This window comes from Vicia villosa, linkage group LG7 (genome assembly GCF_029867415.1).
Source record: "Vicia villosa cultivar HV-30 ecotype Madison, WI linkage group LG7, Vvil1.0, whole genome shotgun sequence".
Taxonomy (NCBI): domain Eukaryota; kingdom Viridiplantae; phylum Streptophyta; class Magnoliopsida; order Fabales; family Fabaceae; genus Vicia; species Vicia villosa.
Genome location: NC_081186.1, coordinates 16,990,826 through 17,002,968, shown reverse-complemented (window position 1 = coordinate 17,002,968; position 12,143 = coordinate 16,990,826).

The following is a 12,143-nucleotide window of genomic DNA, read 5'->3' as shown; positions in this document are numbered from 1 at the left end:
CTCATAATTAGTCTAGACTTTAATTCTTTTCTTTTTGTGAATATTCTCATATATTGTGAAATACCAAAATAACTTCTTCCTCTTTTCTATTAGAAGTAAACAATAACTCTAGGCTTAGAAATTAGGCTAGTCCCCCACTTTTCTCATTCTTTTCTCTTACAACATTAAAACACTTAATCAATATCAAAATAAAATCCCTTTAAAAAATACAAAGAAAATACTTAAAAAACATTAATAAAAAAGTAAAAATCATTAAAAAGGGAATGGAAGCTTGAATCTCCCTTGCTTTAGGGAATCATTCGAGTGCTTGGATCTCCCTTGTTTTAGGGAACTATTCGGGCGTAAGTTCCCAAATTCTAAAAGACACAAACCAAAGAGTAACTCGAGTTTCCCTTGCCTTAGGGATTTCCTCGAAACACTCAAACTCTCTCTCTTCTCTCCTTTCTTAAGGGCATTGTTATCTCCGCTCTATTGCATCCTAGGCTGTCCCCTTATGCAAGAGCGCGAGCGTTAACTACACCCAACTAAAAAACACAAAAACAAACAGAAAATCTTGAGCCGAACTACGGCGCTCTGATTTTTGAAAAGGATACGTAGGCATCAAGTCGCGGGGCTTGAACGAGCACATTTGTAAATAATCCTTCTTTTCCCCGTATTTCTTTTTGCATGCATTCACATATAGGTAGACATAGTACACACCCTTTAGATAGAAACAAACATAGGTGGATACCATCGAGTACAATGGGCGCGAGGGGTGCTAATACCTTCCCCTTGCGTAACCGACTCCCGTACCTTGATTCTCTGGTCGCAAGACCCTGTCCCTTCCTTTGTTAGGTTTTCTGATATTCCTTTCCCTTATGGGATAAATATATTGGTGGCGACTCTGTTCATTTTTCGCAAGCGTGCAACAGCTGGCGACTCTGCTGGGGATTACCTAAGCAAGTCGATCCTAGCCTTTGTTTGTTTCGTTTATTGGGTGTTTATTTATTTGTTTATATGTTTACATCTTGTATATATGTTTGCATATCATGTCTATTTTCCTGCTTGCATATCATGTTTACTTTTCGCATGCATCTGGACTATATTATGGGTCCCCGTGGGGGCCACATATTTTTCTGCTTTGTTTTGCAGGTGGGGGGTTTTTGTGAGGTAAAAGGCCCACTACCCAGGCCAGTGACACATAGGATTAGCGTGGGTGCTCATGTTGACTCCTGTGGCTCTTGCTACGATCGAGCTTGACATGGGGTACCACAACTAGGCGAGGTTCTTTCATGGAACACTGTGTCTGGCACGCTTGTTGCCTCAAACACTTTGTACCCCATGGGAACTGTAGACCCTAGTGACCATTAGGGACCACTTGTCCGTGTCTAGACTTCATACCCGTGAGATTGGGGTGGGACAGGAAACCTTGACTCCTACATACCATTGCTTCTTCATATTTGAGGTCGGACCTTTATTTGGTCTGTTCTCATGGTGCTTGATATTCTGGTATTCAAAAAGGCGTCGAACCTTTGATCCTGTGACATTTGGCCTGCAAGGAGGTTTTATATCAGTCATTCAGAGGATTGTACATATGCTACTAAGATTATATGGACCTCGATTCCGTGCTTTTGCATTGCATAACATCATTGCTTTATCCACTTCATTTATGGGGGATCCTAAAGCCTATTTCCAAGAGAAAAAATACAAAAAGAAAAAAGGAAATAGAAAAGCCGAAAAAAGAAAAGAAAATATACTCCATATAAAACAAAGCTTGGATTCCAAAAGAAAAAAGAAAAAGGAAAGTGTAAAAAGACTTTAGGATCTCTCATAAATGAAACATGCATTCATACTATCATGCATTTCATGGTTCTCTCAGAGACTTATGGGACCCTTTCTATTCAGATTTCAAGATCAACAACAGATTTGACTTCTCACCGCCACGACTCCAAGATCAACTATGGAACAACTCCGTGAGGAAATGGATGAGATGAAGGAACATATGGGTCATCTTATGCTGGAAATGCAAGATTTGATCCATAATCAGGATGCACTAAAGGAGGAAAACAGTCAGTTGAAGACTCAATTGAGCCTGGTCATGGAAGTTCTGAAAACGGTACTAAGGAAGGAAGGTGACGTTGTCCCTGCTGCTGCAACAAAAATTGTTGACTCCTTCTCTTCAATAGGATCTCTTTCCACTCATGGGGTATGTGGTGGTCGTTTTCTTTACCTCCCCGTTTCACTTGGGAGGACGGCACGCTAAACCCTTCACGCGAAATTTGGAAGGAGAATGCGCCCGTGGTGGGATGAATTTTATTTCAGTTCTTCCTACGATATCACACGAACTTTCTTATTTGTCCTACGAGTAGGAAAGGGAAAAAAAGATCTCAACTAAACCCTAGGAGTTTGCTAAGTGTGGGGATTTACACCTAGACTAGAAATTCTGGAGTCCGGGAAGTCGGTTATATATAGGGAAGTGTTTAAACACCCTACATATCTGTAGTACTCTACAGGAACCTTCTCTGTGTCATTGTGTTTGTGTTTACTGCTAATGATTGGGAAAGTTTCTCCTTTGTGTTAGGAGAAGGAATTGATTTGATTTGAAAAGACAGACAAACGGACAGACTGACTATTTTTGGTATTTTATTAGCTCGCTGAGATTCCTTGTGAACCTCATGCCTACATATCCCTAGTGGAAGTCAGAGCTTAATGTAGTTCGGGGAACTAACTAGGGAAAATAATGTTTTTTGGTGCCTTGCTTGAAGCTCAAGGTTGAAGCTTGGAATTAAATCTCTGTTTACAGTAAAGAGACATGAAATTATCCCTACAGAGAGGTATTAGTACTATTCTACCACAAACATTTTGAAAGAGTGACAGAATAACTGGATTCATTTCATTCAAGAGGGGGACCTTACTTGTGTGTGCAAGTATGCCAGTCAGATGCCTCTTAAATGAAAGAAAGTTGCTCGTCCAAATTAGGGAAAGTGTACAAGTCTGGGGATGTGCCAGAGCATGTCTTTCAGAGTCCTAAATGGGAGACTTTGATTGAAATTGAAATTGAAATGTAATGTTTGTTTGTTTGAATGTGGTAGAGTAGTAAAAATATCTCTCTATAGAGATAAGCTATGTCTATCTACTGTATAAAAGATTTGACTTTAGCTGGCTTGTATGAGGCCCAAGCTTGAGGCTTTTTGATTGATTAATTATTATTATTGACTCTGGGAGATGGCTCCACTGGGGGTTAATTATACGGTATTTTTGTGTTCTGTACAAAGCCCAGAATTGAGGCTGACTCTACTTAGGGAGACTCTATTCATGTGCCTTGTACAAAGCCCAAGGTTGTGGCTAACTGTTGAGGATAATTGAATTTTTGAGACTATGAATGACTCTATTTTATGTGCCTTGTACAAAGCCCAAGGTTGTGGCTGGCTGTAGCTAGGGAAAACATTATTTTCTGCCTTGTACAAAGCCCAAGGTTGTGGCGGACTCTTAAACGAATTAAGTATGGATGACTATATGGGGAAAGATCCTAAGTGTTAGGAATCTTTGACATATGAAAGGTATGGTTTATCTGCCTTGTATGAAGCCCAAGGTTGTGGCTACTGAGTGATGAAGAACTCACTGGGGAGACTCTATTATCTGCCTTGTACAATGCCCAAGGTTGAGGCAGACTCTTGACAGGGGGGTTTTATTGTTTGGGTGCCTTGTATGAAGCCCAAGGTTGAGGCTAACTGTTTTTGTTGGTTTTGACTCTACTGAGGAGGTTTTATTTATTAAAAGACTGTTTTTCTTTGGAAGCTAACCCTTTCCAGGGATTTGACTCAGCTGGTGAATTTGTCTGTTAAAAGACTGACTTTATCATGTTTTTTGGAGGCTGACCCTTTCCAGGGGTTTTGACTCTTTTGGGGAAATTATCTCCTAAGAGAAATGACATTTTTATTAATTGACTTTGGAGGCTAACCCTTTCCAGGGGTTTTATTGAAATGAAGGAATGTGTGGAAGCTAACCCTTTCCAGGGATTTTATTTAGACAGATGTTGGAGGCTAACCCTTTCCAGGGGTTTTATTGAAATGATGGATTGATTTTAAATTGACTTTATCATGTTTTTTTTTTTTTGGAGGCTGACCCTTTCCAGGGGTTTTGTTGAAATGAATGATTTGGGTAGCACTCCATTAATTATTAAAGGAAGAAAGGATTGGCAGAAAGATTATCTAGTGGAGACTTCTTGTTTAAAGCCCAAGATGAAGGCTGACTCAATGCTGAGGATGACCAAAACATAGATCCTAGACTCTACTAATGAGGATTGATGAAGATAAGGGTGACAGAGACTGTCCATGTCTCTCATTCCAAAAATGTACTCAATGTGAAATTGAGACAAACTTAGCTTGTTTTAAAGTCTGGTTTAAATTGGAAGAAACTCACCAGGGTAGGCTAAAAGGTGGCTAAAGACCTGTTCCTATGTTTATAAGAAACCTGATGGGTCCTTGTATACAAGCTCAAGAGGAAGCTGGAAATGCTTTTAAGAAGCCTGTGGGTCCTTGTACAAAGCCCAAGAGGAGGCTAATCGAGGGTCCTTGTTATAGCACAAGAGAAAGCTATGTAGTTTTGAACTTATTTTGGCTCTAAGCAAATGGGTAAGAGGTTTCACCGGGAATAATTCCTCTTTGGGTGGATGTGTCCTATTATTTTTGGATTCTAAGGTTTTTGCCAAGATATTTCACCGGGAATAATTCATCTTGGGGGTTTGAACTACAGATCTCTAATTAGGAAAGAGCCTTCACCGGGAAGACATTCTCAATCCTAGGCCATATTCCTATAATATATATATATAGTTTAGCTGTCCTAAGGTTTATACTCAAACGTAGTTCTAAACTAATATATGCACAGTTTATATTTGACAGTAATTTAAATAAAGACTGTAAATTGAAAGCTTGTAAAGCCTAACCTGGATGGAGTGGAGGCCATTGAAGAAGTATGTACAGAGCCTCAACAGTATTTTTGTTGTTTTGTTGATAACAGTTGAATATTTATGATAAACAGTTAATGGTTTTTGAAAACAGAAGAAGTGAAGATGGACAAAGGTCACATAGGTATCTGAAGAGTTTCACCGGGAATAATGCCCTTCAAATACCAGAAGAATGTTTTGAAAACAGAAAGAAGATTTTGAAAATACAGTTTTGAAAACAAGCTAAGAAGAGAAGGTTTTTGGGACTTACACTCTATTAGAGGCCCAGTACTTTACAGTACTGGTTATGAGAGCAATTTGAAAATGATTTTGAATGATACAAGGTTTTGTTGTTTGAAAACCTTAATCATCCGTTTTAATCGGAGACTGATAACAGCTTTGAAAATTGACAAAAGTCAACTTAATTAAAGTAAAAATAAAGATTTTTACTTAATTAAGACCTAAACAAATAGGGTTTCATCATAAAATTATTTACAAGGTGATTTAGTTTAAAACAAAGTAGAAAATATGTATTCAAGTATTTAAGAAAACACCTAAAACATACTATTTTAAACCTAATAAAAATACATGAAATAAATAATATTTTTATGATTTTTTTTGATTATTCACAAAATAGATATGTTAAATAAAAAGTGTGTGAAAAATGAAGTGAAAATGATTTGTTTTGATAGGTTAAATAAATATGTGAAGTTGTGAAGAGAAATGAAAGAAATTAGTGTTAAAAAAATAAGTTTTGGCCCTTGGAGGGTTTGAACCCACGCCCTTGAGGTCACCAATCCAAAACAACACCACTGAGCCAACGCGCGCTCAGTGTTAGTGACTTGCCTCCATTTGGTCATGTCTCAAAACAAGTTGGAAATCCTTAAAAAATAAAAGAATCAAAAAGTCTGGGGCGAGGGGGATTCGAACCCCAGACTTGTGGCATGATGATACTAAGGGCGCATGTGTGGCCAGTAGGGCAAGTTGTTTAGTCATTAATAAAACGCATACCACTCAAAATAAAATAAACTCTGCCCTGAGATTTGAATTTTGCGCGCCACCACCATCTTCGTCTTCAACCTCAAGCTCCATGAATTTGAATTTCTGAACTCACTCATTTCTCAATCATTTGCCATGATGTAAACACGAAACTTGCTCTAATTTCACTCACGATTCTAAATATGTAACTAACATGAACTAATATTAACTACATCTAACTAATTTACCAGAAATCGTGAAGAACCCTAAAATTTCAAAATCAAATTAAATGACTATACTGAAAGATAAATGGATGATGATAGAGGGTTTTCAATCCTCTGATGATGTTGAACAAGATAGAATCGAGCTATTTCATAAAGAGTACTTAAATTAGAGAGGTGAAGTTCAGAAACTTACCTCTGAAAATGGAGGTCGTGAGGATGATTGAGAGCACCTGGGCTTGAATGAATGATCTCAATAGCTTCCCTGAGACTCAATGATGCTAACTGGATGCTTATTGTAGCCTGAATCCTTCTGAATTGTTCTATGGACCTCCCTCAATTTGAGCTTTAAGTGGACATGGAGGTTGTTGAATCCTGAGTTACAGATGAGCTGCAGCCATCTGGTTAGCTTCACTATGACCTGAGGAGTGTGTCTGGATGATTGGCTTGCCTTGAAACCTTCTGAATCACTCCATGGACCTCCAACTGCAGATGCTCCAAAGTGAGAGCAACAATGGTGTTCCTCCACCTACAGAAGTGATCCAGGTGCTTGGATCACCTCAAATGACCTCCCTTGAGATGTTAGAATGCTCACTTCCCAAAGATAAGCTTTGGTTTGAAGAAATCGATTCTTCTTGCCAAAGAACTTTGAAAAACAATGAACAAGAGGAGAGAAAGAGAAAGCAAGGAATATGGTTGCTTTGGTGTGTTTTTGAATGAGGAATGCATCTGTATTTATAGGCAAATGGATTGGTATAGCTGCAGAGGAGTGAGCTTCCTTAGTGAAGTTGATTTGCTTTCTTAGCCATGAAGGAATTCAAAGAATATTCCAAGTGCAATGATGAGCTCTTTGATACCACTCCCTAGCCATCGGTTTTGCTTGATCTTAGGGGACCAAATGGCTGCAGAAATGAGCTCCAATTGGTTGGGAGAAGATTCCTTTGATGAATCATCAATTTGCCATAAATTCAAAAATGCAATCATTACATAATCACATGCCTTTGTTTTTGGGAATCTTCTCTAATCCTTATGCAATGATGAAAATTGATGTATGGTATGGTTTCAGATGCATTAGAGGTCGTGTAGCATCACTTAGTGAAGCAAAATGCACAAAATTGCAAAGTTCCAAATTGTACATGACCTATAATTTTACTTCATGAGGCCAACTTTGAACAAGCATAACTCCTAGCTCAAATTGAATTTGAAGAAGGTTGAACACAATTTGGAAAGCCCTAAACATCTACTTCAAATCATTAGTTTGGAGTTTCTTCAGAATCCTTTGGGAAATTTGTGAAAAATGAGCCTAAAGTTGGATGAAAACTAGGTTAAAACACTTAGAAAAATTTCTAAGTGTTTATGACCTAAACTTCAAAATTTCCAAAACTTCATAAATGGTTGATCTTTTGAAAAAAGTTCCCTTGTAAGATGTTTTTTTATTTGGCAAGATCTACAACTTTCATGTTGGAAGTTTTTTGAGTTGTGTAGGTGAAATTTTGAGATCTCACCATGCCCTCAAAAACCCTAATTCCCGACTTTTTGCTCCTTGATTAATTTCTTTGAATTTCTTTGGCCAAATGACTTTGACATCCATATATTGATGATATTAATCTTTGAAAGTCATTTTTTGACCAAAAACCTTAAAAGTCAATGATGATCCTTCACAGTTGACTTTTTCCTGACAAAGTGAATTTTTGGGCTTTTGTGTAGAAACAAGATCTTTTCCTCAAATGAATGATGTAAATGGATTATATTGAGGTAGTAGAGATTCTTGAATCATGTCTTGAGTTTTGGATTCATGCCCTGATTAAAAGTCAACTATCTTGGTGAATTAGGTCAAAACCCTAATTTGTCGACCATGTGAAAAATATGACTGTAGACTTTGAATTGAAGTGTGATGTCTAGTAGATCTTGTCATATGAGTTATTTGAAGATGATTGATGTTTTTGAATGGTTCCCTGGGGCTTTTTAGGGTTTCCCAAAAGTGATCCCTGATTTTAGTCCCTGATAGGCTCAAAACCCTAGTCTGGTGACCTGAGTAAACCTGTACTCATATGACTGGATGTCTAATCAATCATAAATGAGAAAAGTGAAGTTTTTGAGCCCCATGATTGTATTAAAGACTAGTCTTTGTATTGATTGATCCTTTGCCTGAGCTTTCTTGTCTTCGAGCATCCTCGATTAGGTACCAGATGGAGAAGTAACTCCTCTGGAAACTTGTCTTGACCTGATGAAAAATCCTGAAGATATGCCATCTCAGGGGGGTCAAAAATTAGGGTATGACAGATGCCCCTATTTAAGTTTCTTTTATCTGGAGGGAGAGAGATTGATATCTCGATCTTTCCGGCGTAAAAGAGACTTAAATATCGAGGAATGCCCGAATTTTAGGCGCTCCTGAGATGTTGTAATTGATAAAATCTTTGCATGACTTGATCCCGTTGTCGCACTTGGCGGGGGATGAGGAGACAAACTCCTGCAGAAATACTTGATGTGGATTCTGGCGAATGGATGGCAGTATAGGATGCGCAATCCATCTTCTTTAACTAAGTGTTGATACTTAGAAAAAGGTAAACAACCTCCCCCTTGTTTCGGATGTCCATATCTCGAAACTGGTCTTAGTTGTGTTTGGACAATATCTCAGATAAAGAGAAAATTTCCAACGGTTTGTTTCCTCATCAAACTTCTTACCAGCACTTGGAGGTAAGATACCATTTTATGGTAATAAAGAAACTTCAAGGGTTTGTTTCCTCATCAAACTTCTCATCAGCACTTGGAGATGAGATACCATTTGACGGTAATAAAGAAACTTCAAGGTTTGTTTCCTCATCAAACTTCTCACCAGCGCTTGGAGGTAAGATACCATTTGATGGTAATAAAGAAACTTCAAAGGTTGTTTCCTCATCAAACTTCTTACCAGCACTTGGAGGTAAGATACCATTTGATGGTAATAAAGAAACTTCAAAGGTTTGTTTCCTCATCAAACTTCTTACCAGCACTTGGAGGTAAGATACCATTTGACGGTAATAAAGAAACTTTAAGGGGTGGTTTCCTCATCAAACTTCTCATCAGCACTTGGAGATGAGATACCATTTGATGGTAATAAAGAAACTTCAACATCTTCCCTTTTTACCTGGCATCTTTGAAAGATTGTCATATGGGCCCGCGCTCTTTTGAGGGGCTAATGACTTTGTTTGAAGGCGGACGAACTGTTTTCGGGGTGAAAACTGCCATTCGTCGACTGGTGCCTGGGGAATCAACAAACTGTTTTCCTAAGAGGAAAACTACCATTTATCGACTCTGTGGGGAACTAAACATCCCTGAAACAGAAAAACTGTTTGAAGAAACTGCCATTTGTCGATCTCTTGAGTATTTAACAGACAAACTGTCTTTCCTTGGGAAAAGACTGCCATTTGCCAATCGCTAGGGGAACAAACTGTCCTCTACTGGGAGAGACTGCCATTTGTTGACTCTGTCATGAAAGAAAGTGAGCAAACTGTCTTCTACTGAAAGAGACTGCCATTTGCTGACTGCTGGGGAAACAAACTGTCTTCTACTGGGAGAGACTGCCATTTGTTGACTCTGTCATGAGAGAAAGTGAGCAAACTGTCTTCTACTGAAAGAGACTGCCATTTGCTGACTGCTGGGGAAACAAACTGTCTTCTACTGGGAGAGACTGCCATTTGTCGACCCATTCACTGACTCCGCCGGGGATTATGAATTATCCTCTGGATGAAGACTACCATTCACTGACTCCGCTGGGGAATCATTTGTCAATCTGCTGGGAGATTCTGAATTTCCTTTGACAAGAAGTGGCACTTCTTGACCCTGCTGGGGGAAATACCAAACCTCTAGAGAATTCTAAAATGTGAAGCAAACTATCTTGTCTGAAGAAGACTGTCGAATGTCGCTCTGCAGGAGATTCTCGGCTGAGGAATTCCAAAAGTGAACAAACTATCTCTTTGAGGGAGACTACCATCTGTTGACTTGCTTGGGGAAATCTCTCTACATGGATCGTTGTCTTGCAGGAAAAAGTTTCTCCAGGACTTGCAGGGGAAACTTGAGTTCATGCCCTCATGACTCGGGCATTCTCACGATTAAAAGCCTAATTTGACTATGCAGTTGTAATGTATGCATGAATATTATGACAATTATAAAATGTAAAGTGAATGTGAATAGAATTGTCGCGGATGTAAAATCCTAAGATACGACTTGAATTCTTGTGGATCAGAAGATGTCCTCTTCTTGTAGTTCGAACTCTCTTGGGAATATCCGATTATCGGTTGTCCGCTGTTCGAAGTAAATAATATGAATTGAAGTAAAGACTCGTCATAGGGAGATGTTCGCAAAGCGACCTTACGGGGAAATATTGGTTCCCGGAGTCTCAACCGTTCTCGGAGCAACTGTTTGCATTCTTCCTATTGTTTGTAAACCTTAGAAAGAAATTTCACCTTTATTTTTGCAAGTAAATTCATTTTTATTTTATGAAAACATTTGTTTCAAGAGAATGACTGTTTAAACTTAAAATGCATTTCAAGAAACTGAATAAGACTAGATTGCAAAGGAAAAGCACAAGGCTCAAATTATTATATATGGAATGGTAATCAGCCAAATGCTTGATTCCATGGAGTATTTACAAAGTTGGAAATTGGTAATTTTCGGGAAAAGGGCTACGATGAAACGTGACGACCGTTATCTTTCCCTTCCACTCCAAGTTGCGCTGTATTCGTGCTTCGTAGAAGATGACCTACTGCTGATGAACACTCCGCTATGGATTTTGAATGATCAAGTTTGTCCTGAACACAGTTACTTGCCATATATCCCTAACTTTTGCGTAAACTACCCCTTTCGGGTTTTAAGTTTACCGGGATTGATTATTATTTTTTATGTCTCTAATTTTTGACTGAATCGCCCTTTCGGGTTTTCGATTCACCGAGACGCTCTTTTTTGCCTAAGTCGCTCTTTGCGAGTTTTCAACTTAGCGAGCTGTTCTTTTAATTATTTAGGCGAAGTATTTCTTGACTGCGTCGACGTTCACAGGACGGGTGAATTCTTCTCCATCCATAGTCGTGAGTATTAAGGCTCCTCCTGAGAAAGCTCTCTTGACCACGTAGGGGCCGTCATAATTGGGAGTCCATTTCCCTCTCGAATCTGTGAGAAAAGATTGAATCTTTTTGAGTACAAGGTCGCCTTCTTTGATTGTGCGAGGTCGAACCTTTTTGTCGAAAGCTTTCTTCATTCTTTGTTGATATAGCTGACCGTGGCATAAAGCTGTCATGCGCTTTTCTTCGATTAAGTTCAATTCATCGAATCTGCTTTGACACCACTCGGCTTCTGTTAATTTTGCCTCCATCAAGACTCTCATTGATGGAATTTCAACCTCTATAGGTAGGACTGCCTCCATGCCATATACAAGGGAGAAAGGAGTTGCTCCAGTCGAAGTACGTACTGACGTACGGTAACCATGAAGAGCATACGGGAGCATTTCATGCCAATCTTTGTAAGTGATGACCATCTTCTGAATGATTTTCTTGATGTTTTTGTTAGCTGCTTCTACAGCTCCATTCATCTTTGGTCTGTAAGGAGATGAGTTGTGATGTTCGATCTTGAATTCTTCACAAAGCTCCTTCATCATTTTGTTATTCAAATTTGACCCATTGTCAGTGATTATCTTGCTAGGAATGCCGTAGCGACAGATGATGTGATTCTTGATAAACCTGACGACAACTTGTCTTGTGACATTTGCATATGAAGCTGCCTCAACCCATTTGGTAAAATAGTCTATGGCTACCAAGATGAAGCGATGTCCGTTGGACGCTTTTGGTTCGATCATTCCGATCATGTCGATTCCCCACATGGAGAAAGGCCAAGGGGAAGAGAGTATGTTGAGCAGAGATGGTGGCACATGGATTCTATCGGCGTAGATCTGGCATTTGTGACACCTCTTTGCGTACTGGTAGCAATCTGACTCCATCGTCAGCCAATAATATCCTGCTCTCAGTATTTTCCTTGTCATGGTATGTCCA